General features: G+C 39.6%; 1 long non-coding RNA gene across 1 annotated transcript in view; it reads right to left on the reverse strand.

The window, feature by feature from the left end:
* Positions 1–12,189, reverse strand: part of LOC113008797 (uncharacterized) — a 55,464-nt gene extending 43,275 nt beyond the window's left edge. Inside the window, exons 1-2 of the long non-coding RNA XR_003270065.1 lie at positions 12,017–12,189; positions 102–172 (exon numbers count right to left, since the gene is read on the reverse strand). This is a non-coding gene — a long non-coding RNA (uncharacterized LOC113008797). The remainder of the gene's footprint in view (positions 1–101; positions 173–12,016) is intronic.
* Positions 12,190–27,952: the final 15,763 nt, after the last annotated feature.

Here is a 27,952-nt window from a genome sequence, read left to right on the forward strand (position 1 = left end):
GCATTGCTCACACTTCACAATGTCTGATGTTAACTTCGTACTACCATCCATCATTTCAAGGATCCTTGTTATTAGGAGACAGCAAGAACAGTGAGACTCACCTGTGTGTTCAGGACGATCAGTCTTTTCAGGTTCAGTCACAAACTCTCTTAGTACATCGTGTACGCTTGACCTGCAAAAAAAATTGCAAGAAAATTCAACACCAAGCACACACTATTCTCATTCTCGTCAAACTAAATTATTATTATTTTTTGGGTAGAAGCTTTTAGCCCGGAGGTTGAAATCTTTGCAAGGCTGGTGTTTCTGTTTAATAATTTTTAGGAAACAGTCTTCAGAGTTTAAGCAAACATGACAGGAAATCTTTAGGTAGACAGTGAGTTAGGCTTTTGCTACGTTTCTTCTGCGCCTATACAGTGTATGCAGTTCATCTTGGCTAATGAGGTGATTATATGCTTTGAACTAAAATATGAACTACACATAAACATCTTCTGGCAAAGAATGGCAAATTGCACAAATTCAAATAGTGTAACATTTTAACAAAAGCAGCTCTAAAGAGTGTTTTTATGACAACAAAGAATCAAATCATCCTATCTTGGTTTGCATTTTGGTTGAAGCAGGTAGCCGTTTGCATTGAACAGCTCCACTAAACCTGGTGTGCATTATTTACAGCAAGAAAACACAAAAGATTAACCTGCATGTACACTCTATATTTAGTTTCTTGGGAAACTAGTTTTGTATTACTCACAGTGCAAAATAATCCTTCTTTATCTTATCTTGGTGCACTGGGTGTCTGACATGATCATCTATGCAGAAGATCAATCTATCTATCTATCTGCTGACCACATGAGCATCCATCAGTACCCCACATATGTACAGTATGTAAGAAAATAAGTATAATGGCTTTAGCTTAAACAACAATATTTTTCACAGAAATTGGTGAAGACCAAGTAATGCCAAAAGAGGGACTTCTGGGTTTACAATAGTCATGTGGCCTGAAAAAAAAAAAAAAATACTGCCACATTCTGCTACATTTTGACAGTTTCTTCTTTAGTTCTCCGATGAAGGCGCACATTAAAGATTAAAAGTCAAAGTCTGAAAGGCCACATTTGCAACATTTTTGCCGTGTTCTGTTAACAAAATCAACAGATCACCTTACTTGCAGGTCCTAGAAAATGCATGAATAATTACTGATGTTTCCTTGCTTGCTTGTCACTTGTCATTTGATGCCACGCTGAAGCACTTGGACACACATCTGCAATGTGTCAAACAAGGTGCTCTTGTTGAAACGGCGCCTGAATTACCAATGCAGCAGGGAAACATTCATATGCACTTCGCTTTCAAGGTCAGTGACTGTTAAGTGGTTCTACAATATGTTCTTTACTAATTTAATACAGCAGAAACTTATTTCCTCCGAGGACATCAAGAGGAGGCACAAGTGCTGAAAGTGCTTAAGAAGAGTTCAAACTGAGTGTGCGCAAAAAAAAAAAAAAAAAAAAAAAAAAATATCAAGCATAATCACATTTAGTAGAATTACAATTACTATAAATGCAATTTTGGAGTAATTTCACATTATAAATCATCTGAGAGTGTTTAAAAAGCTTTTCCAGGATTAGGATTTTCTCTTTTATTAAGATTGATCTGTTGGGCACTTTTTCAACTCCATATTTTTTATTCTTGAACTCTACTAGAGTGGACTTACATGGAGGGTAGTTCCAAATTTTTTAACTGTGCCTTGGCACAGTTCCTGAACAAGGCTGCTTTGGCTCCTTTCCCTTTGTGGCCTCCCCCTCATTTAACCAAATTTCTTCTAATTGTCTGACTGGTTTGAACAGCAGGTGGGTGGGGCAGTGAAAGCTACGTGCCTGAGATGACCATATAAGGCAGGGGTGGGGAACACCAGGCCTCAACGCCCAGTGTCCTGCAGGTTTTAGATATCACCCTGGGTCAACACACCTGAATCAGATGATTAGTTCGTTACCAGGACTCTGGAGATCTTCAAGACATGTCGAGGAGTTCATTTAGCCATTTAAATCAGCTATGTTGGATCTTTGATATCCACAGGTAAAAAACATCTATAAACTTGAACATTAAGATCAGCTTTTGGCTCAAATGGACTACTAGTGCATGCGGTGATTTCATAATTTAAAACATTTGCCCTGTTTAATGAGAGCATCCACCACTGAACCGGTGTATATGTGACAGATAATAAAGAAAAGTATGATAGATCCCCTTTAAAAACACATTAACTCATAAAATTCCACAATTATAGCACATTTAAAGTGTTTACATCTTTAATGATTCCACCAAGAAATTCCAAGAGTGATCTCCTCTGTAAACCTCTGTTTTAGGCCTGTTATCTGTTTTTTAAACGGTTATTTTTAGGCCAACCCGACCACATACAGCAATAAAATGGATACAGTTGCAGTTCTTTCAGTATCTCTTTAATTAACAGAGTCAAACATTTGCTGGTTTATTTATGGAAAATCTTTTCCACAGAATATTTTTAGGCTTCAGTAAATTTCAGTAGACTCAAATTTATTCTGCGCTTATAGACATTTTCAGAAAAGGTGATGAAAATAAGTGCTGCAGACCTTTAAAACTATTTCAAATTTGAAACCATCCAACAGCGCAACACCATTTGCATCTGTCCAGAAAGAGCAATAAACTCTGCAAATTCTCTTTCTGAGGTAAACAGCATTTCATATTGCTCATAAAGAAATCAATGGATGGAGCTGGGAAAAAACCCCAAAATGGTAGTGTTGCTCAGGTTGGCATCAGAGGGGCTTTTATAGTGAACTTGATTAAAAGAAAATTGCTTTCAAGTGCTCTCAGCAGGCTGGAGGTTGAGTGGGTGTGCTCTTGTGTGCAGCGACGGTGGTGTTTCACAAACTAGGCTCGCAGGGGGAGGAAACAAGATGAAGAAACACTCTGAAACTGCCCGAGGACAAAGAATATGGAAGCACTGGTGACATGGTGGCGCAATATTACTTCTATTATCAGTTTCAGTGCGTTGTCATTTACATGACTCGTCCATGGCCATCGAGATTGAATTCATTTTTCTGTAATGTAGGGACTGTTGTGTTGATGTGCTTTTCTTCAGACACTTAAAACTCATTTTAAATTGCACTTTTGATTACGCTTTAGCATCTGCTACCATAAATCAAATACGCATTTAAATTGGTGCAAGCTTTTGTCAAATAACCAAAGTGTGGAAAAAAAAAATCAAATCACCTAATTGTAGATTTTATCTGGATAAGTGACAGGAGATCTGACAGGGAGAGGTGGAGGAATGGGCTTTTTAATTTTGGAATTTGTGTAATTTATTCCCTCTTGAATTCAAAATGACATCAGGAGATCAAATGCTGTCCCCGATTTCCATGAAACCTTCACCTAATTGGCTTTCAAAGAGTGAAAAGAGCGCTGGTGAATATTTTAACTTGGTTTTAAAGTAGTTTGACTTTGGTGAGAATACTATCGGAGATCCGTTGGTATACAATGTTATTTTTTAGGAGCACTGTTCATAAATTGAATTTGCATTTGATTGAACTTTGAAATTTTTCACCACAGCACTCATTGCAACATAATGTCATTCTCACCATGTACGAACTCCAGCAGGGGACATACCAAGAAAATAAAGATGTAGCCACAGCACAGAATCAATGAAGTCAGGGTGTTGCATCACCATGTCATTTTGTTTTAAGGCTTTCTTAGAGCATCATGAGCTTTGTTTACTTGCTTTACAGGTCAAATGGATCACAGAATCTGCACATAATGAGAATTATTCACGGTTTCACCCCTCTGCATCGGGTTCACTTTGATACACACTGTCTCAGCATAACATTCATTGGCGCCTGAACATCATCTGATATGCATTAACATATGCACTGTAGCATAGTAAACAGTGAATCCACAGGGGCTTTTTACTACAAATAGTTGTCTTAGTGAATAATTAATAGGTTTGCTTCTACAAACATGCTGTAAGTGCGTTCTTTCTTTTGACATTTGCATATTCATTAATTTTGTTGGTGTTTTCATTATTATATAGTTTAGAAACAGATTTAATGTAGAGAGTTTTTATGGTATCCTTGTTTTAAGTATCAAGTTTTAGTTTAGCAAAGCCGATGGTTATCTCTTATGTAAGCTACACATCAGTAGGAACCATCACCAAGGAACATTTGATGAAACTTAACTGTCATAAAAAACTCACAAAAACACTTTCTTTCAATTCTAAGGCCATATCAAGACATAATAAAACTCATCCAGTTCTCACCAGGTTTTATATTCAGTAAATACAAAATGATATAGTACACAATGTCAATATTTATTTACCAAAAACTTAGGGAAAATTCAGAAGCCGTTTAGGAAATATTAGGTATATCCTATGATTCAAAAGCTGGTAGAATCACCTTTAGCAGCAATAACTTATACTACAGAGCACTATCATTCCCAGTGCTTAACATACCAACAATTTGTCACGCCCCTAGGTGTCTCATAGTAAGGCAAAAAGTACCCTTCTACGCCCTTATGAAAGCTCTGGGTTATCAATTGAAACCAATAGAAAGCCACTCGTGGCATTAAGACACACCTAGAGCAGAGGCTCCAGCCCTAACCCTAACCTTAACTCTATCAAATAGTGTTTTCCAAAGCGATTCAAGATCTGAAAGTGAACAATTTTAAACGTACTTTGTTAGGTTGATTTTCATGTCACACATAAAACACATTTATAGCTCTCATGCCTCCGAACACGTAGCATACTGACGATTTGTCACATTCGTCAGTTTGTTACACGTTGGGATGAGAATGTATACTAACAGTAGTCTAACAGTATTTTGTGTTCTGTATAACCCTCTCACATCACTGGGCAGGACTTTTGTTGCTTCAGTTCACTGAGGTTAGCGGGCTATCATTAATGCACGGCTCTCTGGACCTTGACTGGGTCATTGCAGCACCTTGATTATTTACTTTTTCAGCGATTCTCTTGTAGATTTATTGCTGTCTTGTTGTATGAGCCAATTCAGACCAAGCTTTAGCTGTTGGCTAGATGGCGTCACATTTGAATCTTTAATAATTTACTTTGGAGACTTAAAATTGTTTGGAAATGGTCTTTTAACCCTTCCAATATTGGTTGCTTCTTGCAGATACATTGCTGATGTCTTTACCTCCGTGGTGTTGTGTTACACAGACCTGAATGCTCTCAGATCTTCTGCTTTTATAGAGCTGCTCACACAGTGATGATGTTGTTGAAGATTGATTAGTGGCACCTGGCTGATACTATTTCAGATACCTATTTTGTAGTACATCTAAGGTTGTATTTACATAGTTTTAAGACCAAAAACCAGTAATAATTTTTGATCATGTGCTGATGAATAATTCCTGACAATTGAAACGTGTTGTGTATGTTCTTTTTTTTTCACCAGGTTTTACATTATCCACACAAAATGAATTAACAAAGTACATTAAAACTTAAAGCTAGGATGAATGTAAACTCCTCAGAGATCTTAAAATTGAGCAATAAACGAAGATTAAAACTTTAACATTAAAAGGTATATTAACAGTTAAAAAATGTTTTTTAAATGAGTTTTGTTGAATTTATCCTAAAAATATCAGGCTATAGCATGAAACTGTTTAGCTTAGCTGAGTTTAGTATAAAGTCTAACACAGTAGGCAGCAACATTTTTTATCTTGTAGTAACAAAAGCTGTTTAATAGCACCTCTAAAGGTCATTAAACAACATGATGCCAATTGTTTGTCCAATACAGTCTTGAAATTATTTCCTGAAATCTTGACCAGATGCCTGAAAAATAGTCCCAGCCCAAAGATTTCGGGATACCCATTTCATTTGAGTATCAATTTAAAAAAATCATTGTTTTAAATAGCATTTTAATAATTTTTTTTCTTTAATTTGAATATTTAAAACAACAAAAAATAGTAATACATTAAATCTAAATTATTGCTTTGGGAGGAAAATGGAGAAATAAATAAATATTAAATACATACATAAAACGCTGTCATTGTAGCTTGTTTGCCAATCGTTGACTGAAAATATCCAGAGCTTCTTAAATTGGTGAGGTTATAGCTGGCTGCCGGCAGAGCCGGCCAGTGCAACCCCCTCTGGCTTCTGCTCCGTGGCTGCTGGGTGACCCCTCGTCTGGGGCTCTCCTCAGCTCTTCCCAGGAGGGTGGCACGGATGCCCCTCCGGTGGGCCTCCTTGGGCTCTCGCACTCTGGGGCCTCTGGATGTCTGGGGCCTGGATCTCCTCCATGCCTGCTTCATGCCCTGGGGCACAGGGCTATGGCTCCCTACACCCTCTAGCAGACCGTTACATGGGGAAAACTTTTGAATACAAGCGCGCTGATCCACACAGGTGTGCACACGGGTTTTCACTGTCCAATAACATAAACTACACCTTTCTTGGCTGCTACCTCAAAGCACATTGTGTGCTGTTGGTCCTGCGTGCTGCACCACAACATTCAATATTTAGCATTTACTGCTGCTACACTTAGCTAGATTAATGTGATGGTGTTGTGTTTATTATGTTGCTCTCTTTTTTTTTTGCTTGTTTTCTCCTCTTTTTCTCTCAACAGGTGATCCAGGAGGTTTTTTTTCTTTCTCTTTCTCTTTTTAAGTGCCCTTTCTCACTGTCCCTCTTCCCCTCTGTTTTTCTTTTCCTTCATCTTTCTTTCTCCCTTTCCTTTCCCCTAGTCATGTCTGTCCCGTCTGTAACAACTGAAAATAAAATAAAATAAATAATAACAACAAAGGTCGATCGAATGGACCAATACGGCAAGGCCGTGATGATCCACTTGGTAAAGTAAATCCATTGGGTATCCTTGTTGGCCTTCAGACAACAATTCTGACGGCTAAAGAACCAAATGGGACAGGCAAAAAAAACCCCTTTTTTAAAAACTGGTGGGGTTAAAAGCAGAATTGCTTTGCCCAGACATAACAATCAGACAGCAGACTAAAGGATAAGATTAAACATAGAGGTACTGGTAAAACCAAACAATATCAAAAATATCTGCAAAATGCATGAAAGCAATCAAAAAAAACCCCAAGATGATTAGTAAAGTACATGTTAAGTGTTAAAGTGCTAAGACTATCAAGGACCACCATTAAACCTCTTAAATATGTAAATTAGCAGCAGAGGAAGGTTCTTCTCTCTATAAAATCTCCCTTAACCACTAACATCAATGGTCAAAATGTCTAAAAGCAGTTTTTGCCACATACCTTTTACATAAGTACTGGTACTAGGCGTGGTATTGCACATAGTAAAGCTTTCCTAAGATATGAACCTCATATGAAGACGTAACGTTTATAAGTTTTAGAGGTGCCTGAAAACATTCAGGCTAGCTACTGCTAGTTTCCAGTGTGTACTATATGCTAAGGAATGCTAATTGACTAACTGCAACCCGAATGTGCAAAATGTATCTACAAATTCAATCAATAATCTTTAACCAGAAAGTGTTTGTGTAGCTGGATTTGTAGTGAGCTTGGGGTGGTGGTGTGGTTAGTACTGTTGGCTTGCAGCTCGGGCCTTTGTGTCCTCCTACAGCAATGAAACGCTTGTTAGGTTAACTGGTGATTCAGTGGTCGGTAGGTGTGTATGTGAGAGTGTTTGCTCCTTCTGCCTCTGTTGGCCTTGTGATGGACTGGCGCTCTGTCCAAGGCGTACCCTGCCTCCTTCCCTATTACAGCTGGGATTGGCTCCAGTGACCCTAAGTTAAATAAACAGTTAACAGATGATCTGAAATTGACCAGTAAACAGTTTGGCAGACAGCTGTGACGTGGCAATCATAAACAGTAACTGAATTATTTTTGTAAGCCCTCACCCTAAGCGGGCAATAATTTTTAAAAATATAATGTTATTCTAACTTATTGTTACACGTCACATTAGCCTTCTGTAATATTAAATACACATAAATGGGTAAACACTAAAAACAAATAAAGAAGTTAAAAAAGAAATAAACAGCAAAGCTTTTTTACTTTTTTATCTGATTTCTGTCCACTTATTGCCATTAATGTATGCTATCTAATGCCAATGTAATTTTCCTATTTATTTATTCCTTCACTCCAAGCACTGTCTCCAGTGCTGCAAATCTACTCTTGCTTTGCTTGTTTGTTGGTTTTCTTTGCAGCCTAACATGATTTCTATCGAGGCTTGCTGCTGCTGGTGGTGATAAGAGTTGCTTTCCAGCCGTTTTAGCCACCGTTAGCAGTTCAGATAATGGGAATAACTGTCCTTCGCATATCTGACTTTTCATCGGCATTTCTTATTCTGTTCTCTTGTTGGAGTGGACATCACACGGACATTACATCATCATGTTATTACACAAAAGTCTGCTCCATACAAAACCATTGTGCATAATACATTAATGTTTTTGACATAACATCATAGCAAATGTTTCTTATGCAATCTGCTGAAAGCAATAGGTATATCTGGAAGGCTGCAAACCATTTTAGTGGTTAAATTAGAACTCTTAACACTACTTGTTCTTGCTTTAAACTATTTTTTATTGTATATAAGTTTGGGGCTATTTGAGTCTGAAAGCAGATCAAATAGTTTGCCCCTAGCAGTCTATTGAAGTTTTAACAGACCGAGGAAAATATCTTTAAAAGGTCCAGTCTATAAAGCATTCTAATTTTATCACCCAAAACATCTGTAGTCCTTCTTTTTACTTTGCAGCTCACATTTTGGACCAAAACTGTGCGAGATTCAGCTGACAGGAGCTCGTAATGACTTGGCATTCGACAGAACATGTAGCCCACAGACAGACAGAGACAAGACAGAACACTTCAGTGACCACGCTCAGATGGGTGAAATCCCCCGGTCCGACAAACTCATCCCACACGATCGATAGCTGCTGTGACAACAGCCCTTCCCGTCACAGGCTGGAGAACAAGCTGTTGTGAAGGTCTGAGAATGGGAGATAGGCCCCGGAGGGGAGAGTTGATTTACGACCCCAAGTCAAGATGGAAGCACAGTCGCCCACATACTGTAGACGGCCTTCCTGCTACATCACTCTCCCGCTCCCTGCCTGACTGCCTGCCTGCCTGCCTCTTTACTTGTCCTCCTTCCAGTGTCTATTTGCCTGCCTGCTGACAGCAGGAATGGTCTGAAGTGACATACCGGCAAGAAAAACATTTCATTGTGTTCTTTACCTTCACCTGGATTTAGTGGATGGCGAAAATCCTAAATGTCACCTTTGGCTTGTTTTAGTTATTTATTTTTTATAAACTTAGCCAGAGAGGGGGCGGGGGAAGATGTTCAGAAGGAGAATGCTGGAGAAGGACCTAATTTTAAAATGCCATGTAGCCATCGATCAGCAGGAGAAACAAAGGAATGACACTCAGGAGGTGCTGCTAGACAAATAACCACCCTGCAGTAAGAAACATGGAGGGAACATGTCACCTGCAGGCAGTGGTACACTGCACAACACAGTGGCATGTGTTGAAGCAACAGCTTTGCACAGGCAGAATGCTTTGGTCCACCACTCCAGCTACTTAGAGATGGATTTTTCATGTTATCTCAAGTAAAGAAAGGCAAAGGAGACTTTTTGGATTCGGTTTTAGATTATATATCTCGCTTGAGTTTTAAATATATATAACATCACTGATTTTTCTGGTGATATATTAGCAGTTCTTAGATTTGGTTGTTTCTATCGTGGGAGTTGTTGTAGGAGTTTAATGTTCTGCTCATTGAAATTCAAGTTAAAGTATTGACGGCTTTAGCAACACGAGCGTTTTACCCATTCTAGGGGAGGTTTGTCGTCAACCTCTTCAGCAGTCGTCCACCTATTCTAGCATGGTTTAAACCCCAAAGCATTTCCGATGTACATTTGGACCCCCCACTCGCTCCCCCACCCTCTTCTTGTTTTGTTTTTTTTTTCTTTAAAAAAAAAAAACACTTTTCTGGATGCTGTTGAGCAAGGGAAGATACCCTGCCTCCCTCTCTCTCCCTCCTGAGCGGTATCAATATTCATGGGTCTGCCGGGTGCGTTTGTGCGATGGCTTTCTCATTAGCCTTTGATCCCCTTGCGCGAGGCCTGCCGGAGCGTTGCGGCGCCAACAACAGAGCAGCGTTTGAAGTGTAGAGAGAACAGCTGCTTGCATTGATCTCCATATACTTTCTTTGCCATCCACAAGCACGTCCACACATATGCAGATGCTGCCCACGGGCACATGAATACATGCATCTACTGTAGGACTACACTTGCAAGAGCGCGGATAGATGGAGCTGACAGCAATCGATAAGAAAATCAATCGTGAAAGTTGATAAGCCTTTTAAGCTCAGCGTCTTTGAGTTTTAACAGTCAACACAAACCGAGTTATCACCTTGGGTTGTGGAAACTTTAATGCCCATTTTTCAATATTTTATTTCCCACTGTTTAGACCAAAAGATTAATAGATTAAGTCAGAAAGAAATTACCAAGTTATAAACATGAGCAAATTAAAATTTTATTTATTTAGTGGGAAACGCTCCTATTTAAGGCTTATCAACAGGTATTATGCAACGCACACTCTATCTTCTCATAGAGGACAAAAGTGTTATTTTAAAACTGAGCTGACATGACGCAGAGAACATTATGATGCTCATTGAAAATTAATAATGAGGTACTTCTTCTAACAAAATAGGGATTCTAAGCCGCTAAATTATACAGCAAGCTGGAGCAAAGCAGCACAAAGCTTGGTGAATAGCTCTTATTTGCTACTGCGAGGCTGGGTAAATTATGATGATTACAGAATTATTTGCTAAAGCCAGGAATGCTTTGTTGGGAAAAAAGAAATGTACACACACAAATAATCAACTGGGGCTCTATTTTAAAGCATAATCCACCTTCTGGCTGTGAAATAGCATCAGCATTTTGCAGCCGAAAATAAATGACATCATCCCACATTAAGCCCTTTAGCACAATTTCTGCCATATCACAATGTCAAAAACACAGGCTCATGTCACAGGCTGTGTGGTCCATGATGAATCTTCAAACTACCACCCACCCCTCTTTTTTTGTTGTTTGACTTCTTTTTTGTTCCCTTTTGTTCATTAATGTGAAAACATGTTCTCCTGTACAGCCAGGAAGGACAAGGTCCAGCTACTATGACATCATAACATCTGCACAAAGACAATCCCTGCGCTATTGCACTCAATAACTCTCCCCTCTCCTCTGGTATCCGCTGCATAAAAAGCACAGTAAAAGATTAAGACTGGGAGCTCGTCTGGGCTATTGCTCCACTGGGAACGGGTCAGCAGATCAATACAGCCAATGTGTCTGATAACATTAGACCACCCTTAATGGCACTAATGAAGAGAGAGTTAGGTCAGGGAAAGAGTTACAGCAAAGATGGGTTCATTAGATACGATGTAGTTTTGCCACTTTGGGGTTTTTTTTTTGCACTTTGAATTTTGTTGTTACTTTTTAGCACAAATCAAACATGGCATTATATTAATTAAGTGTGAAAAATGATCAGCGTGACTCTTTTAAACCAATAAAGATTAACGCCTATCAAAAGAATAGCATTTAAAGCAAGCTTCACAAGAAATAGAGCCAACAAGCCTTTCCCCCCAGTTTTTGCTCAGTTGTGTGCCAGTAGAAAGAAGAAAAGATGAAAGCAGACGCACCATCAGAGTCAAGTTTCTAAACTAACCAACTCTTGTCGGTGTCCTTTGTGACAATAGGTCACAGTGTGCCGAGAAGGACTCTGATTGAAGGGAGTGTTATCAGTGTTCAAATGTCAAGAGAAACTACATCTCAGCAGACTCGCCTCTGACATTATAATAAATCACACCCCATTGTGCTCCATGTAGTCTCACTCACACACAGGCACACACATAGACACATATAAAGAGAGAGAGAGCAACCTGCTGCTGAAAAAGCCTTGTACTTGGCAGGATCTCTGCACACGCACACACACACACACTACTTAACATCACCAGCGCCTGACTGCTGCTGCTGGCTCACAGTTTTGATAAAGATGAAAGGAGGTGATGCACAAAAGGAGGCAGTGAGAGGCAACGTACCTCACAACGGATGTCTCGGTTTTAACTTCAGGAGCTGCAGGAGACGCGCCGGTGAGGCGGGACTGTCGACTTCTCTCTGTCTTCTCCCTCTCTGTCTTCTCTGGGATGGAGGCTCAGGAGGAGAGCTGCTCCTTCGCTGCCTCCTCCCTGCCTCTGGCTCACTCTGCTACTGTCTCAACCCCTCTCACTATCATACCTCCCCTCCCTCCCGCCCATGCGGCTGCCCCCACCCCATCCTTTTCCCCCTCCTCTTTCAACTCCTCCCCTTTTCTAACCTGCTCCTTTCTGTCTTTCCTTTCTCCTACACCACCCTCAAACTCAAGGGTGACAAAAGAAATCAAGGCTTTTATCATTACTTTCAGCTTTGCTGCAAAGTATGTTGCCTTGGAACTGAAATTGCATCCAAAACTCATCGGCTAAGGTGAGTTTTCTGTACTCCAAGGTTAAGAAAATCCAATTTCTGAAACTCATGAGGCTGATTTTAACAATCTGATTATTTAAGAACGGACTAATGCTTAAAACTAACTAATAAAAATGTTTTTAAAAAAGGCACTATGGTTCCCCTGAATCAAACTTTACACAATTTTAAAAAACTATCCAGTCAATCAAATATATTTAATTTGCAGTATTCACCAAAGAAAGGATAGATTTCAGGAACAACATTTTTCATTCATTTTCTGCCCATCAACATATCTTTTAATCAATTCAACTCCATATTTTATTGATGCTCCAGTGTAACATTGGTGAATGACTTTATCATTTATTGATCGGTATCTTTTTAATAAGGGAAATCAATCCCAGAAGAGACAGGGGAGGATTAAAAATTGGTTGAGGGGATATTTAAGGATTCGAGAATGTCTGACTGTGAAGAGAAACTGCTAAAGTAGTGGACTGAAATAAGAAAGGTTGGTACTTATTGCACAAAGAATTAAAAAAAAATCCAACAAAGATTTGCATCTGGATTTTCCACATCAAAAATACAAAGAATCATTTGCTCCCTGCTTTTTATTTGAATATCTGCATCTGAAGACCACTCCTGGATTCCTCAGCACCGACCAGTTCTTAGTCTTTTTTGTCTCCTTTTCCCCTCTCTCACATCGACAGCCCTTCGCTGCCTCGGCCCCTGTTTCCATAGTGACACTTTCCCCGACTCTGGCTCGACATAATCAAGTGAACGGGATGGGGGTGGAGGTGGGGGCTGGGGGTGAGAGAGGGAACTGTGAGCAGGGTGCGGGCGTGAGAGGTTGAAGTAATGGCCAAGATGAAAAAGATTGGAAAAAAGAACATCCCCAAAAAACTGGCAAATAGCGAGAGAGATAAAGGAGCAAATAATGAATTAAGAGAATGTCAATAAAGAGAGTTTGTCAATGGCAAACAGTGTCTTTGCCTCGAGTCCATCTCCGCCTGATGTTGGGTTCTGATCAGGTGCTTTGCAAAGCCTTGGCATATGGCTAAAATAATTATCATGCTCATCAAACATCTAGATGGCCACTTGTTCTCTGTCACAATGCTCCCACCAGAGCAGAAATGAATTATGGGAGGGTTGATCCATCTGAATTTTAATGGGAGAGGTGCTCAGCAGGGGTTTACCGCATGATGCCAGGGAGAGATAGTGTGAACCCACTTGAATGTCAGAATAAAATTATGTACACCATGCAGACTAAATGTGAGAAAACTAAACTAGAGTTTTAGCCATGCTATCGATGTAGTATAGCAGGGCTAACTCGTGGCACATCAATATTTTTGCTGGCTTTTTTGGACATTTGTGTCGCTGTAACGACAAATCTGGTTTGGTTATCCACTAACTTTTCCCGTTGCTCAAAAATGAAGTTAACATTTCTGGTTTGCAGTGAAATGTGTCAGCAAGATGGACTGCCATGAAATGTTGTGCAGACTGGACGAAAATATCCAAGTTTCTACTGGATCACAGACTTAATATAAATATAGATGCTGAGTCACTACTTTCTGTGACTGTGCAAAAGTTAAGGGAGAATTTTGTAGAAACGGGTCATACTTTTCTCGGTCATTTGCAACTGGAGCATTGGTGAAGTAAGCCCATTAGGGCTGCCATGATGACTGGTGTTTTTAGGCCTCTAGTCAAAAATGCTGCCCCTTGTCACCTCTGAATTTTTCAACTGGGCATGACAAGCCTCTGATTGAGGAGACTGTATGCTCATACGGGGACCAGGCCCTAAAGTGTACCCTGGTGCTATTGACTTTTTTCTCTAAATGGGACCATTATTTACAAAATAGACTTAACTCTGTTTAAAATAAATTTCTGGCTCTCACTGGGTGAAATCAGGTGCTGTAGGCCTGGCTGGGGCTTTCTCAGTCCTTTTCCCAGTCACCGTCATCAAACTAGCGACCACTCACAACTGGTCAGGGAATATATATTCATCCTCATGGTTGTGATAGTTGTGGGCTCATCTCTAGGCCTTATTCACTTAATCCTATATTGTCACCATGGTTGTCACACATCCACAATGGGGGACAAGTTAACATTACATAGTTAGTCTTCAAAACCTCAGCAGACATCTACATCATTCCAATCAGAGCTTTTTAGGCGAACCAGGAATCACCCCCTGCTGGCCAATACAAAGAATGCACATTTAAGTCACTTGCACATTGCCTGCAAATTTCTGGAGACTGGATGGTGTAGAAAGGTGTACGTTAATGTTTAACTGTGCTTTATGTTTTAGATTGTAAAACAAATGCAGCCACTGTCACTTTGCGTTTTGAAGCCTTAATGTTCGTGTTTCTAGTGCCTCCCATTTTGGTTTTGTGGAGCCAGAAGTGACCTTACATGGAAAAAAGAGTGGCAGGATAATTTATCAGCTAGCGCTAACAGGCATGGTCAGCAAGCTGCATTCATGAACTCCATGAGGACCAAAGCCAGAGACACATATATGCTAATTAGTCCTCGGTAACAGACCAGTAAAATACAAGAAAGAGAAAAAAAAATCAGACTGCTTAGATGGGCTGTACCACTCAGGTGTTACTTTCAGAAGGACTAGCACCTCAAACGCTGAGGAGTTTAATGACTCCAGCTGCCTGTTTCAGGACACCTGTCAATCAGAGGGCCACACTCTTAACTATATTATCCAAATGGATGAGTTAATTAAAAAAAAAAGAATTTGTAATTAAAGTTGTTTTTTGTTTTTTTTACCATGCTGTAAACACATTTTTTTTTATAAGTAATGTTAAAACTGTTAAAACTGGACTTCACTGGAATAACAGTGCTTTTAGATTCAGCTTTAAGTGGCCACTGTAAGATCCGCAATTTTTGCCAGTTCCACATCATTTTTTACCCTGGATGTTGCAGCTTGGCCCCAACTGCTAATATAAAAGGGGAGTAGTTTATTACCTATCAGTAATAAAACAGAGACGCATCCTTATTAAAACACACAGCTTCCACTGTCTTCTTTACTGTGATTCTGCTCATTGCAGGGACAAATGCTTAACAAATCTGTGCAAATAGCACAAATACACAAGTATATGTGTGCTATAATTACTATTGTTTACTTTACAAACATCAGTGAATGTCCCCAAGAGGGATAAGAGAAGATTGTGTCGCTGCAGATTGTCATTTTGCAGGATTAATAACAATTGAAAGGGATTACTGTCAACTGCCATCCTTCCTGTGTGATCAAGGAGCAGAAGCAATATGGCTTGTGAATCTTCTAATTCTCTATCGATCCCCGAGCTGCTGTGTTAATGCCTGCCTCCCCCCACGACGAAGGTCAGGTGGCAGGGTCAGCCACTCATGGACCCAGAACAGATTTAGAGCTGTGATTAAAAGGACACTTCTGCTGGCAGGATGCTAAGGGTCACGGAGATCAAAGGTGAAACTTTATAGCTTACATGATGCTTTTTTTTTTACAGCACAGTTTTTCTGCTGCTGTTTTCCTCAAGGGAAACCAGCACTTTGAACACAAAAAGAAAATAAATTACACTTTATTACTGGTTTGAAAAGCAGAGCTGGTTATTATGCTACCACTTTGGAGCATATCGTCCTTTAACAAACAGCCAACCAGAAATTTAAAAAAAAAGAAGAGAAAACCCCCTTTTTTTCTCACCCTTTTGTAAAAATAAATTACATGTTTATCCACACTTTCATTTAGAAAGCATAACTGTGAGTGTGTCAGCAGAAAAAACAAAAGGGAAAATATCTGGGGTATGTTGGTAATATCTTGCTTGTTGACAATTACCTCATAGGGTATAGATAATATTAGCTAATGTTAAGCCAGATACCTGAATTCACAACCATTTATAACAAGTCTTTGTTTCATTACTGTTTGGATTATTATCAAGAATCTTTATGACGATATAATGAAAACAATACGTTTTTCCTTTAAAACAAACTCTTTGTTATTAAGCATATTCAAAGTTCCCTTGAGAGTAGAGGGCTTAAGCATTTGTTGATAGCATATTTATTTTAAGAATAAGTAGTTTATGATCTGAGGGTGCTATATACGTTCACTGACCACTTAATCAGGTATGCCTGTTAACTGCTTGTTAACACAAATATCAAATTAGACAATCATATGGCAGCAGCTCGGTGGAAATACATATGTAGACATGTTCCACATGGCGATTGTGGCTCAAGAGTTGGGAGTTCGCCTTGTAATCAGAAGGTTGCCGGTTTGAGCCCCAGCTTGGACAGTCTCGGTCGTTGTGTCCTTGGGTAAGACACTTCACCTGTTGCCTACTGGTGGTGGCGCCAGTGTCCGGCAGCCTCGCCTCTGTCAGTGCGCCCCAGGGTGGCTGTGGCTACAATGTAGCTTGCCATCACCAGTGTGTGAATGTGTGTGTGAATGGGTGGATGACTGGATATGTAAAGCGCTTTGGGGTCCTTAGGGACTAGTAAAGCGCCATTTACCAGGCCATTTTACTGAAGTTCTAAAGCATCCGAATGGGGAAGATAGGTGATTCAAGTCACTTTGAATGTTCTGTTCCACTCCTTTATAACGAAGAACAGGAAACTGAGGCAACATCAAAATTTGGAAAAATGTTGCTTTATTTGGATGGTAAGGTCAGAATTTGGCATGAACAACATAAAAGCATGACTCCATCTTGCTTTGTATCAGTTGTTCAATGGTAGTAGTGAGTAGCTCCCCCTTCTGTCCATGAAGCCAGGTAACACACACCAATTAGTTAAACTGCAGGAATGTCTTAAAGACATAAAGACCTGGATGGCCGCTAACTTTCTGCTTCTTAATTCAGATAAAACTGAGGTTATTGTACTCGGCCCTGAAAATCTTAGAAATATGGTATCTAACCAGATTCTTACTCTAGATGGCATTACCTTGGCCTCCAGTAACGCTGTGAGGAACCTTGGAGTCATTTTTGACCAAGACATGTCCTTCAATGCACATATTAAACAAGTATGTGAGACTGCTTTCTTCCATTTGCGCAACATCTCTAAAATTAGAAATATCCTGTCTCAGAGTGATGCTGAAAAACTAGATCATGCATTTATTACTTCTAGGCTGGACGACTGTAATTCATTATTATCAGGAAGTCCTAAAAACTCCCTGAAAAGCCTTCAGCTGATCCAAAATGCTGCAGCAAGAGTACTAACAGGGACTAGAATGAGAGAGCATATTTCTCCCGTTTTGGCTTCCCTTCATTGGCTTCCTGTTAAATCTATAATTGAATTCAAAATCCTGCTCCTCACATACAAGGTCTTAAATAATCAGGCCCCATCTTATCTTAATGACCTTGTAGTACCATATCACCCTATTAGAGCACTTTGCTCTCGCTCTGCAGGCCTACTTGTTGTTCCTAGAGTATTTAAAAGTAGAATGGGAGGGAGAGCCTTCAGTTTTCAGGCCCCTCCTCTGTGGAACCAGCTTCCAGTTTGGATTCAGGAGACAGACACTAGCTCTACTTTCAAGATTAGGCTTAAAACTTTCCTCTTTGGTAAAGTATATATTTAGGGCTGGACCAGGTGACCCTGAATCCTCCCTTAGTTATGCTGCAATAGACGTTGGCTGCCGGAGGATTTCCATGATGCATTGAGTTTTTCCTTTCCAGTCACCTTTCTCACTCACTATGTGTTAACAGACCTCTCTGCATTGAATCATATCTGTTATTAACCTCTGTCTCTCTTCCACAGCATGTTTTTATCCTGTTTTCCTTCTCTCACCCCAACCGGTCGTAGCAGATGGCCCCGCCCCTCCCTGAGTCTGGTTCTGCCAGAGGTTTTCTTCCTGTTAAAAGGGAGTTTTTCCTTCCCACTGTCGCCAAAGTGCTTGCTCATAGGGGGTCATATGATTGTTGGGTTTTTCTCTGTATCTATTATTGTACGATCTACTGTACAATATAAAGCACCTTGTGGCGACTGCTGTTGTGATGTGGCACTATATAAATAAAACTGAATTGAATTGGCGCACTAGTCTGGGGGAGATTTTCTTGGTACAGTGGAGCCATTAGTACCAAATGAGCATGCCATAGCCCACCTGGGTATTGGCCATCCCTTTATAACCACAGTGTACCCATATTCTGATGGCTGTTTCCAGAAGAATAACTCACCATGTCAAAAAGCTCAGATCATTTCACACTGGTGTCTTGAACATGGCAGTGAGTTCGCTGTACTCAAATTGCTTCCAGTCGAGATCTCAATCCAACAGAGCACCTTTGGGAGGCGGTGGGACAGGAAATTCACATTATAGTTGCTGCCACCAAATCTGCATCAAGTGTTTGATGCTGTCATGTCAATATGGACCAAAATCTCAGAGGAATGTTTCCAACACCTTGTTAAATCTATGACATGAAGAATTAAGGCAGCTCTCAAGGTACTAGGGGTCCAGCCTGTTAGTAACAAGGTGTAAATAAGAATGTGGCTACTGAATGTATCAGATATGTTTGGTTTCTTTTAAATCAGGACACTTTTTATTTTAATGGCTGGTGGAGAAAGTTCAAAAACATGTAACACAAAGTTAGAGTTTGATTTCTATTAATTGGCAGCAACGTTTTAATAATGTATTTGGTATATATATATATATATATATATATATATATATATATATATATATATATATATATATATATATATATATATATATATATATATATATGTATATATATGTGTGTGTGTGTGCTCTATACCAAAAAGGCTGAGACGGAGCTGAAAATGAAGTGTTTATGTAAATGTTTAGGCCTCCCTATTGGAGCTAAATGCCCATTCAGTCTTACTTCGGCTGTCTTGTTGTTGTCACCTTTACATATTTGTAAAAAGAAAATTGCAAACCCACTTACTGTGAAAAAAAAATTATCTGTTGGGCTTTCCCCTAACGACCATGTTGGCAACATTCGTATCATCTAATTTGGTGATACCTCTGCCTCTAAGAGTGCTACCTGGCCAAGCACAAAGTTGTCGGAAAGATTTATGTCTCTCTAACTCTAAATTCCAATCTCAGCCTGTTAGTTATCCCCGGCTTTAGTTTAGTTGGCAGAATGATTGACAGCCAGCTGATTGGGGAGCTGCGGATTTCTGTGCCCTCAAGTCAGATTCTGGGGGGATTCAACCAATTACCGCTCAAGGGCATCAAGACAAGGTGCAGAGGGTTGACGCCAGTGCAGGTTCTACTCTAACCTCTAATGGCGTTTGTGCACGCCAGAGGGTACAGTAGGATGCAGAGAAATGTAGCAGCAGATATTACGGTAACACAATGAGACCTGGCAGGTTATGTTTCTTGTAATTGGAAGAAAGAAATTGTTTCAAGGTTTCTTTCCCAGGCTTTAGAAACAAAGAGGCAAGAGGTGAACGATGAGCATGTGTCATTGTTGTTTACTATACAGTGTGCACTGTATCTGCTGGAAGCAAGCAATGAGCAAATGCATGCAAATTTGCAAATTCTTAATCATTTCCTTGTAATTTCAGTGTAAATTGTCCAGGGGGTACCCCGCCTTTCTTCCTCATCCAACCTTGAATTGGATAAGCAGAGAAAGATGGATGGATGGTTGGAATATGGGCATAGAGCCGTTTTCAGTTGCTTTGTGGTTGGATTTAGGTTTAATGTGGTTTGGTTTAGCAAAATCTCTTGGTTTAAACTGAAATGCATCCTTTCCCACCAACAACTTTAAACATGCAAAAAGCTTCACCTTCTTTTTCTTTATCACCAGGGTGACACTCCATTATACCACCCACTCCAACCAACTCATCCTAATATATGCTCCTGAAAAGGAGGCACCAGTTTTATATGCCATTTTTTGCACAACTGCAAGAGATCACCAGTATCACTATTGCACATACACTGTGCAATGACTTAAAGACTCTTAATATGCAAGCAATTAATTGGAGGTTAGGTAGCTGAGTAGTCACTGTCCCCAACATCCAAGTAAAGTTCTTTGAAGGAAACTTGATTGGGAAAGTTCAAAAGAATCTCAGATATTGCATTACTAATATGTCAGTATGGGAATTTTATAGCAAAATATAAAGACTGTCCTCACTCAGCTAAAATGTTAAATCCCATCTTTAGGAAATTTATGAATCTGTTATAAAAAGCTACAGCAAAACAGTATAAATATAGAGCATCTATATTATATTAACACCTCTGGAGCAACTATTTAATGGCAGTGTGGACTTCTATGTTCTATTAAAAGGTGTAACTCAGCTTGTGCCAACTTGAGTTATTAGAGCATCTGTCTTTACACCCAGTTAGTACATTTGGCTTTCATGCTGGAGATTTACAATTAAGAATTAACTGCAACAGAAAAGTAAAAAAAAAAACATAAATAAAATCAATAAAAATAGTTTTACAAAGGATTCACGTTGATTTAAAGCGACCACAGTAACAAAATGTCACTGAATATGTGACAGAGACTGAAAATGTTCATTCTTTGATATCATCGCGTATTAGAGATGCCGTGGTCTGCTGCTGCATAGGGTGTGTGCACACATGTGTGTGAAAAATGGAGCACAGAGGGAGAGCAGACACCAACTTGTAAATGATGTCTTTCATCTCTTGACTTCAGATGTGGCTGTCATCCACTTCCATTATACGGCAGGATGAAGTGGGACACACACGACAGACTGTAAGACTGGAGTGTGAGAACAAAGGAAGCTGAGACGTGTGTGCATATGTACACACACACACACCTTCTTGGTTTGGTTATGCGCGTCATAATCACAGATACTGGAAGGAATTCTTCTTCTTACTTGAACTTGCAATAGAAGATTTCAGAGCAGATAATCTCAGGGATGTCTAGGTGTGGAAAATGAATGAGCAATACTCTCAACACCCTCGGCAAACACCACTGTGGTGCCCTTGAGGAAGCCACTTAAACCCCAAATCGCTCCAGTGGAGCTGCTCTTTGGCCAGCAGCAGCAGACTGTGGCTGCACTGAGTGAATGTCTGCATGAAGTTGAAGAAGGCTGAAAAGGAGCCAGCGAAAACCCTCCTAGGATATATATATATATATATATATTTTATAAGGAATCTCAATTGGGGCATTACTCAGAAATGGCAATTCATTCAAGGCAAAGCCACAAGGTGTAAAATAAAAGTCCCTCTGGGAAATTAAAGTCTGATAAAACAGGACATTCCCATATTACAGTAATACAGCCATCTGTGTTCACCTTAGGTATCCCGGATCTCTGGGAAATTCCTTTCACTCTGTGCTATCTGAATATTTTCAGCGGTGGCTTGGACAGCTGTCAGCAGGAACCACCTGGAAACTAGTGTCTTGAAAATCCAATTTACGAGAAAATTTCCATTTGACTGAGTAAATGGCTGCTCTACAGGTGGAAAAATACAGCACAGTATATCCAAATACAACATTTAACATTGAGTTTTTCCTTTCCAGTCACCTTTCTCACTCACTATGTGTTAATAGACCTCTCTGCATTTAATCATATCTGTTATTAATCTCTGTCTCTCTTCCACAGCATGTCTTTATCCTGTCTTCCTTCTCTCACCACAACCGGTCGCAGCAGATGGCCCCCCCCCCCTCCCTGAGCCTGGTTCCGCTGGAGGTTTCTTCCTGTTAAAAGGAAGTTTTTCCTTCTCACTGTCACCAAAGTGCTTGCTCATAGGGGGTCATATAATCGTTGGGTTTTTCTCTGTATCTATTATTGTACGATCTACTATACAATATAAAGCACCTTGAGGCGACTGCTGTTGTGATTTGGTGCTATATAAATACAATTGAATTGAATTGAATTGAATTGAACAAATGTAATAAGTGCTCAGAGCGCATGCTGGCAATGTCTTTGATACTTTACCAAGCGTGTGAACTCCTATAATAACAGTCTGACATTTCTCTTCTGATATGTCAGGTCATTGTAGAGATATGTTCCCAAAGACACACATATAATACCTAAAATCAGCACACACAAAAAAAACAAAAGTGCAAGAATGACATTGAAAAGCTGACATATTTCCATAATTTTGAAATATGCTTTTCGATTAGAAATGATTCAAATTAAGTAAAGAATTAAAAATGTATCCACATAAGAGAGATTACTTATATAAATAAAAAGAACAGGAAGGAACTTCAGTTAGTTATTAATAATTTCAAATACTTATATTAGCAAAACATTATATTCAAATTCGTAAATTAAAGAATTAGTGACATTAGAGCTCACCTATAGTACCTGGGTCAAAGTCCAGCAAATCTGTCATGGATAGTATTGGTTAATAATAATACTAAGCTTCATGAAGCTTATAATAATAAGCTTCATGATATACTACACTACCTCTTGGTTAACACATTGTCATGGCATAAAGAGTTTCTGGTTTGATTAACATGCTTTGGATGGTTCATGGGTGTAGAAACTACCAGTTGTCTCAAAATAACCAAGATATAACAGATCTGGGTTTATAAGTACTTTAGAAATGCCTTAAAGCCCCTTAATCCAATAATTCAATGGATAATAAGTTGATAGATTCATCTCTTTTACTCTTTTTCTTTAGGAACAGATGAGCGTCCGGTGATCTAATGTGACATTCCGACTAGTTCTTTTTTTAAATGGATGAGAAGTTTTGGTGGGGGGGGGGGGGGGGGGGGGCTTTTTCTGGGTGTTTGTTCAGCTTTGTTTGATAAAAGAAAAATCAGTCTCTTATTCTGGTTTAATCTGAGCTGAAAACACAATTAGATAAACCAAAATACTTACAATTTACAGAGCATCAGGACGACAGTGTTAAATAAGTTTCGTAGACATGAGCTTGAGGAAAGAGACAGAGGAGAAGGGGGGCTGCAAAACTGATCTTAATGAGAGCTGCAGAAGAGGATAAGCAGCACTCTTCACCTTACATACCAAGACCCTGGCTGCTGAGACGGCTTCATTAAGCCCACCAGACTATGGACTGTCACTCTTGAAAACGGCCAAGGCGGCTAAAGGAATGGGAAACAACAACACAGTAATAGCGTTGACATTTACAATAGGCGTTGGATATCATATCCAATTTCTCCCTGCACACCCTTAATTCCTTTTTAATTGCTTTTCCGTGTTGGTTCCGGGATAAGGCTGTCTCTCTTCATTTGTGAAAGTTGAGAGATGGGGACAGTGGTGTGTATATGAACAGCTGATGATGGTGTGGTGGCGTGCATGTGTGTGCAGTAGTGGGTGAGGGGCTGGGGTATCAGATGCTAAAGCGGGGCTGTTGCAGAGAAAGCTGAGATAATTGCGAGCGGTTTCAAACAAATCAAATACTGTTTAAAAGAGTTTTGATTTAACGCTCCAAATCTAACTCTGTAAAAACGTAAGAATTAAACGATTATCATACAGTCTGCATGATTAATTATCAGGCAGCATGCTACTGAACACTCATCCTTAAAGGATGAATTATGGTGCTAAGGAGAACCAAGAGCCAAATACTTCTTATATTCATAGTATACTCCCAGAACAGAGCCCACAGGACCGTTAATAACCTGCATAAATCAATATAATTTGACCAGAAAGTAAGTCTGGATCTAGCAGTGAATTTAAAGTGGTTGAACCCTGCACTTCAAGGAATAGTTCAACATTTTGGGAAACGTGCATTTTCGATTCATACAGCAGGCTCCATGCCACTTTCGTGTTTGTACATTATGAAGCTGGAAGCAGTGGACAGTTAGCTCATATCCACAAACACTGGAGGGAGACAGCTAGCCTGGCTCTGCCCGAGCCAAGTGGAGCAAAGTGTTTGTCAACCAGCAGCTCCACGACTCAACAATAAAACCAGCTTATTTTATGTGTCAAAAATAAATAAATACATAAAGCAAACCAACAAATTAAAAAAAAAAAATAAAAATGATGTAGTTTTTTGTGTGATTATCATTTGAAAGTGCGTCTGGCTTTGTCTAGTATGTAAATCTAAACAAGGTGTTATTTACGGTGCTTATGGGAGAGGTTTAAATCTTCTGTTTCAGCAACAAATGCATTTCCCCCCAAAACCTATAATAATAATAATAATAATAATAATGTTTTAAAAAAAAAAAAATCATTCTAATAATTTGGCGGACATAGTGTAGTGTTATAACAAAGTTCCATAAAACCACAACTTGTTTTTGACAAGAGAAACACAGGTTAACTGTTAGCAGTGAACTTCTTCTTGTACATCCTCACATTTTCTGCACACATATCCGATTTTTCCACCAAAGTTAGGTACCCAATTCCACCAAAAAGTGCCTGCAAAGCTCCAGCAAAGGATTGAAACCATCAAAATTTGGAAGTGCATTTTCCCTTGGACAAAACCTAACAGGAAGCATAGTATGAACAAAGCGTCCGTTTTACTTTATGTTCTTTTAAACACTGAACAGTAAACAACATCAATCAAGCATCAGGTCCATCACGCTGCTGAGTGACTGACGGCACAGCCCACTGCACCACATAACTTGGCAACCCTGGAGTTACTTTTATCCAGCAGAGTGTGTGGTGGTTAATCAAAGCCCATAATTTCCATAATTCATGGATGCCCATCTGTTTGCCACCTACTCCCATGCCCAGTGCAGAATAAACAAATTCAGGAGCGGGGCCAGGGGGCTATTTAATGACAGCATCAGCCGTGGCTTGTGCAAATATCCACACATACACACACGGCAGGGAACGCGCGCTCGCCACGCGCACACGCAGCATAGCCTAATCAATCTTCCGGCATGAACTATAATTTATTCTCAACACAACTGTTCAATCTATCTAAGGTGTGATATCTGCATTGTAATTTACAAAGTGAGGTTAAATAATTAGGCTTCACCAGACTACCACTCATCCCATTCACACTGTGCCTTTACAACGTTCTCTCGCAACCGATCTCCGCCCAGACGATTTCTCACAGAAGTCTTGTCATAGTTCGTCACTGTGCAGAGTTTCTTCTGATAAAACACTTGATGTTATTGCAACCCTGTGGAGAGCTCTGCTTTTGAATCCAGAGAGCTCAAGATAGAGAAATACGTCGATGTGGGAGGAGGATTTGTTGTGTGATTTAGAGATAAATACCCCTCTAAGCTGACATGTTAGTGGTAATAAAGCCTAAATCTGACTATATCTGACTGTAACTGACTGGGATGATTCAACTTTTCTTATTTTACAACATTTTGTAGAGTGTAATCAGTTTTTTATATTCACTGAGTAGCACTAATAACAAGGTAACATAACATACAAACAGTGGTGTTGTTAGGATAAAACAATGCACCTATTTATATGCTCACTGGCCAGTTTATTAGGTACACCTTCCTAGTACTTAGCAAGGTGTAACCTTTGATCAACTGTACTGCAGCTTAACTCAAGATTCATCCGACCAGGAAATGTTTTTCCAGTCTTCTGTTCACCAATTTTGCCAACCCACTGTGGTCTTCTGCTGCCTTGGCCCATCTGCTTCAAGGTGTCATGTGTTATGCATTAAGAGATGCTCTTCTGCATACCTTGATTGTAAGGGACAGTTATTTGAGTTGCTGTTGCCTTCTTGTCAGGTCTAGCATCAACAAAACATCTTATTTCATTGTTATCAGACCATTACCTTCTTTGTAAACCTGAGATGTTGTTGTTTCTGCAGTTTCTGAAATACTTAGATCAGCCTGTGTGGCACCAACAACTGTGCCACATTCAAAGTCACTTAAATCACCTTATTTTCCCCCATTCTCATGCTCATGTTGAACTTCAGGAGGTCTTCTTAACCATGTCTACATGTCTAAATGCACACTGAGCCATGATGTTTGCTGATTACATATTTGCATTAAGAAGCAGTTTAGCAGGTATAGCTAATGCTGTGGCCGGTGAGTGTATGTTTGAGGTATATAGGTTGCAAAATTAAGTCATCTTTGATAATCCCTTTAAATGAAGTGTAGGTTTCCGTTAGCACTTACCTTGCACAAAATGTTTACACTGGAGTTTGTGAGCTGCAATCTAAACTCTAATCCCATTTTCTCCTCAAGCGTCCATTAAAAATCACTCACACTAAACATGTTCTAAAAATAGTTTTAACTGAAGAAGATGGTCGTGTTTTAATGGCTGGAGGCTTAGCTGGTGCCTGCGTGCTCAGGGCTGCTGTCATTTACTTATGAGATTTATTCCCTAATGATATATACAGTATGGCACAGTAAAAATAGCAAACTGGTGAATGTAATGATGGTACCTGATAAACAATAGGAGACAAGTGGGGTTTAGAAGTAATCAGGTCAGATAAAGTTAACAGCATTTAAGGCTACAAATCTTCAAGTATCTTCTGGTGTGAGAAGGTCACCAATGTAATCAGAGCCCCTCTGACCCAGCTGTTGAGCTCCATTTGAAGTATTAAAGTTATATTACAGTGGTGAGAGCGGGAGAAAGGACTTCTGCTAAAAACACCTGGTGCGATAACCCAAGTTTGCTAACTTTGTAAAGTATCAAAAGTATGCCTCCAAAGTTGAAAACAACCCTTTGAAATTGGGTCCTTTTGGAGAAACTTTTATTCCAGTCGATCTCAACTCTCTGTCTCCAAAACAAAGCCTGCTGGCCGGAAAGCTCAGAATGATTCTGACAGTTACTCGACTTGCGGAGTGAAAAATAAGGAGACTACTGCGGCTGTGCTTCCTACAATTCAGAAACATATTAAAAATTAAGTTGTTTTTATCCTTCACAGATTTAGAGAAGGTCATCGCGCTTGTATCTTATCTTGTTTAACTGCACGAGTTGCCCACGCATCTGCAGCTTGGTCAGGAGGACTTTTTTTCTGCTGGAAAACTGAGTGCTAAATATTCAGAAGTAGACCTGGCACACACAAATGTAAATGTACCATTCCTCAGATGAAAAGTCACTTTGTTTTTGCTTTTTTCATTTATTTTTAAGCTCATACTACCAGGATTGGGAATGTTGGTTGCAATTTAAACTTTTGGGAATGATGCTAGCAGCACACATTTCTTCTCTCTTAAGTAATCTCTGTCCATCAAATACTGAATTGCCACCTAGGCAGTTGCCCCAGGATGCTACTTCAGCCTTCAACCCCCCCACGTTTGCAGCGTGTCACTTGGGTTTCAGTAATTGACCAGTTGCTAAATCCCTCCCCACATGGCTACAACAGCTGTGTGTAACTATTAGATTTCTTCACATGGTGAAGCTGTGTTCACTGTATGCAGCCTTGTTTTGTTTTAACAAAGAATACAGTAAAAGTTTAAAAAATGATTACATTTCCTCTTTTTTCTGCGCTAAAATTCACCTTCAGCAGTTAAAATAGTAAGCTAACAAGCTTGCTAGCTTAGCAATAAAAATGCAATTACATGTGTCATTTTATATGATCTATCATTTAAAAGAAGCCAGTTGGAAATAATAAAAATCTACCAGAAAAACCATTCAAACCAATTCTTGGCAGTAACATGAGCTATATTGATATATTAGCCAATAAACATGTTTGCTTATTGCATTTCTTCTATTGGTCACATGCAACAAAAGATGCAGAAGTGCTTTTTGAGCTTTCTCAGACCGGAGTCCAAGTACCAAATTTGTTTTTTGCAGACCATTGTGTTTCTAAGACGTGG

This window comes from Astatotilapia calliptera, chromosome 17 (assembly GCF_900246225.1).
Source record: "Astatotilapia calliptera chromosome 17, fAstCal1.2, whole genome shotgun sequence".
Taxonomy (NCBI): domain Eukaryota; kingdom Metazoa; phylum Chordata; class Actinopteri; order Cichliformes; family Cichlidae; genus Astatotilapia; species Astatotilapia calliptera.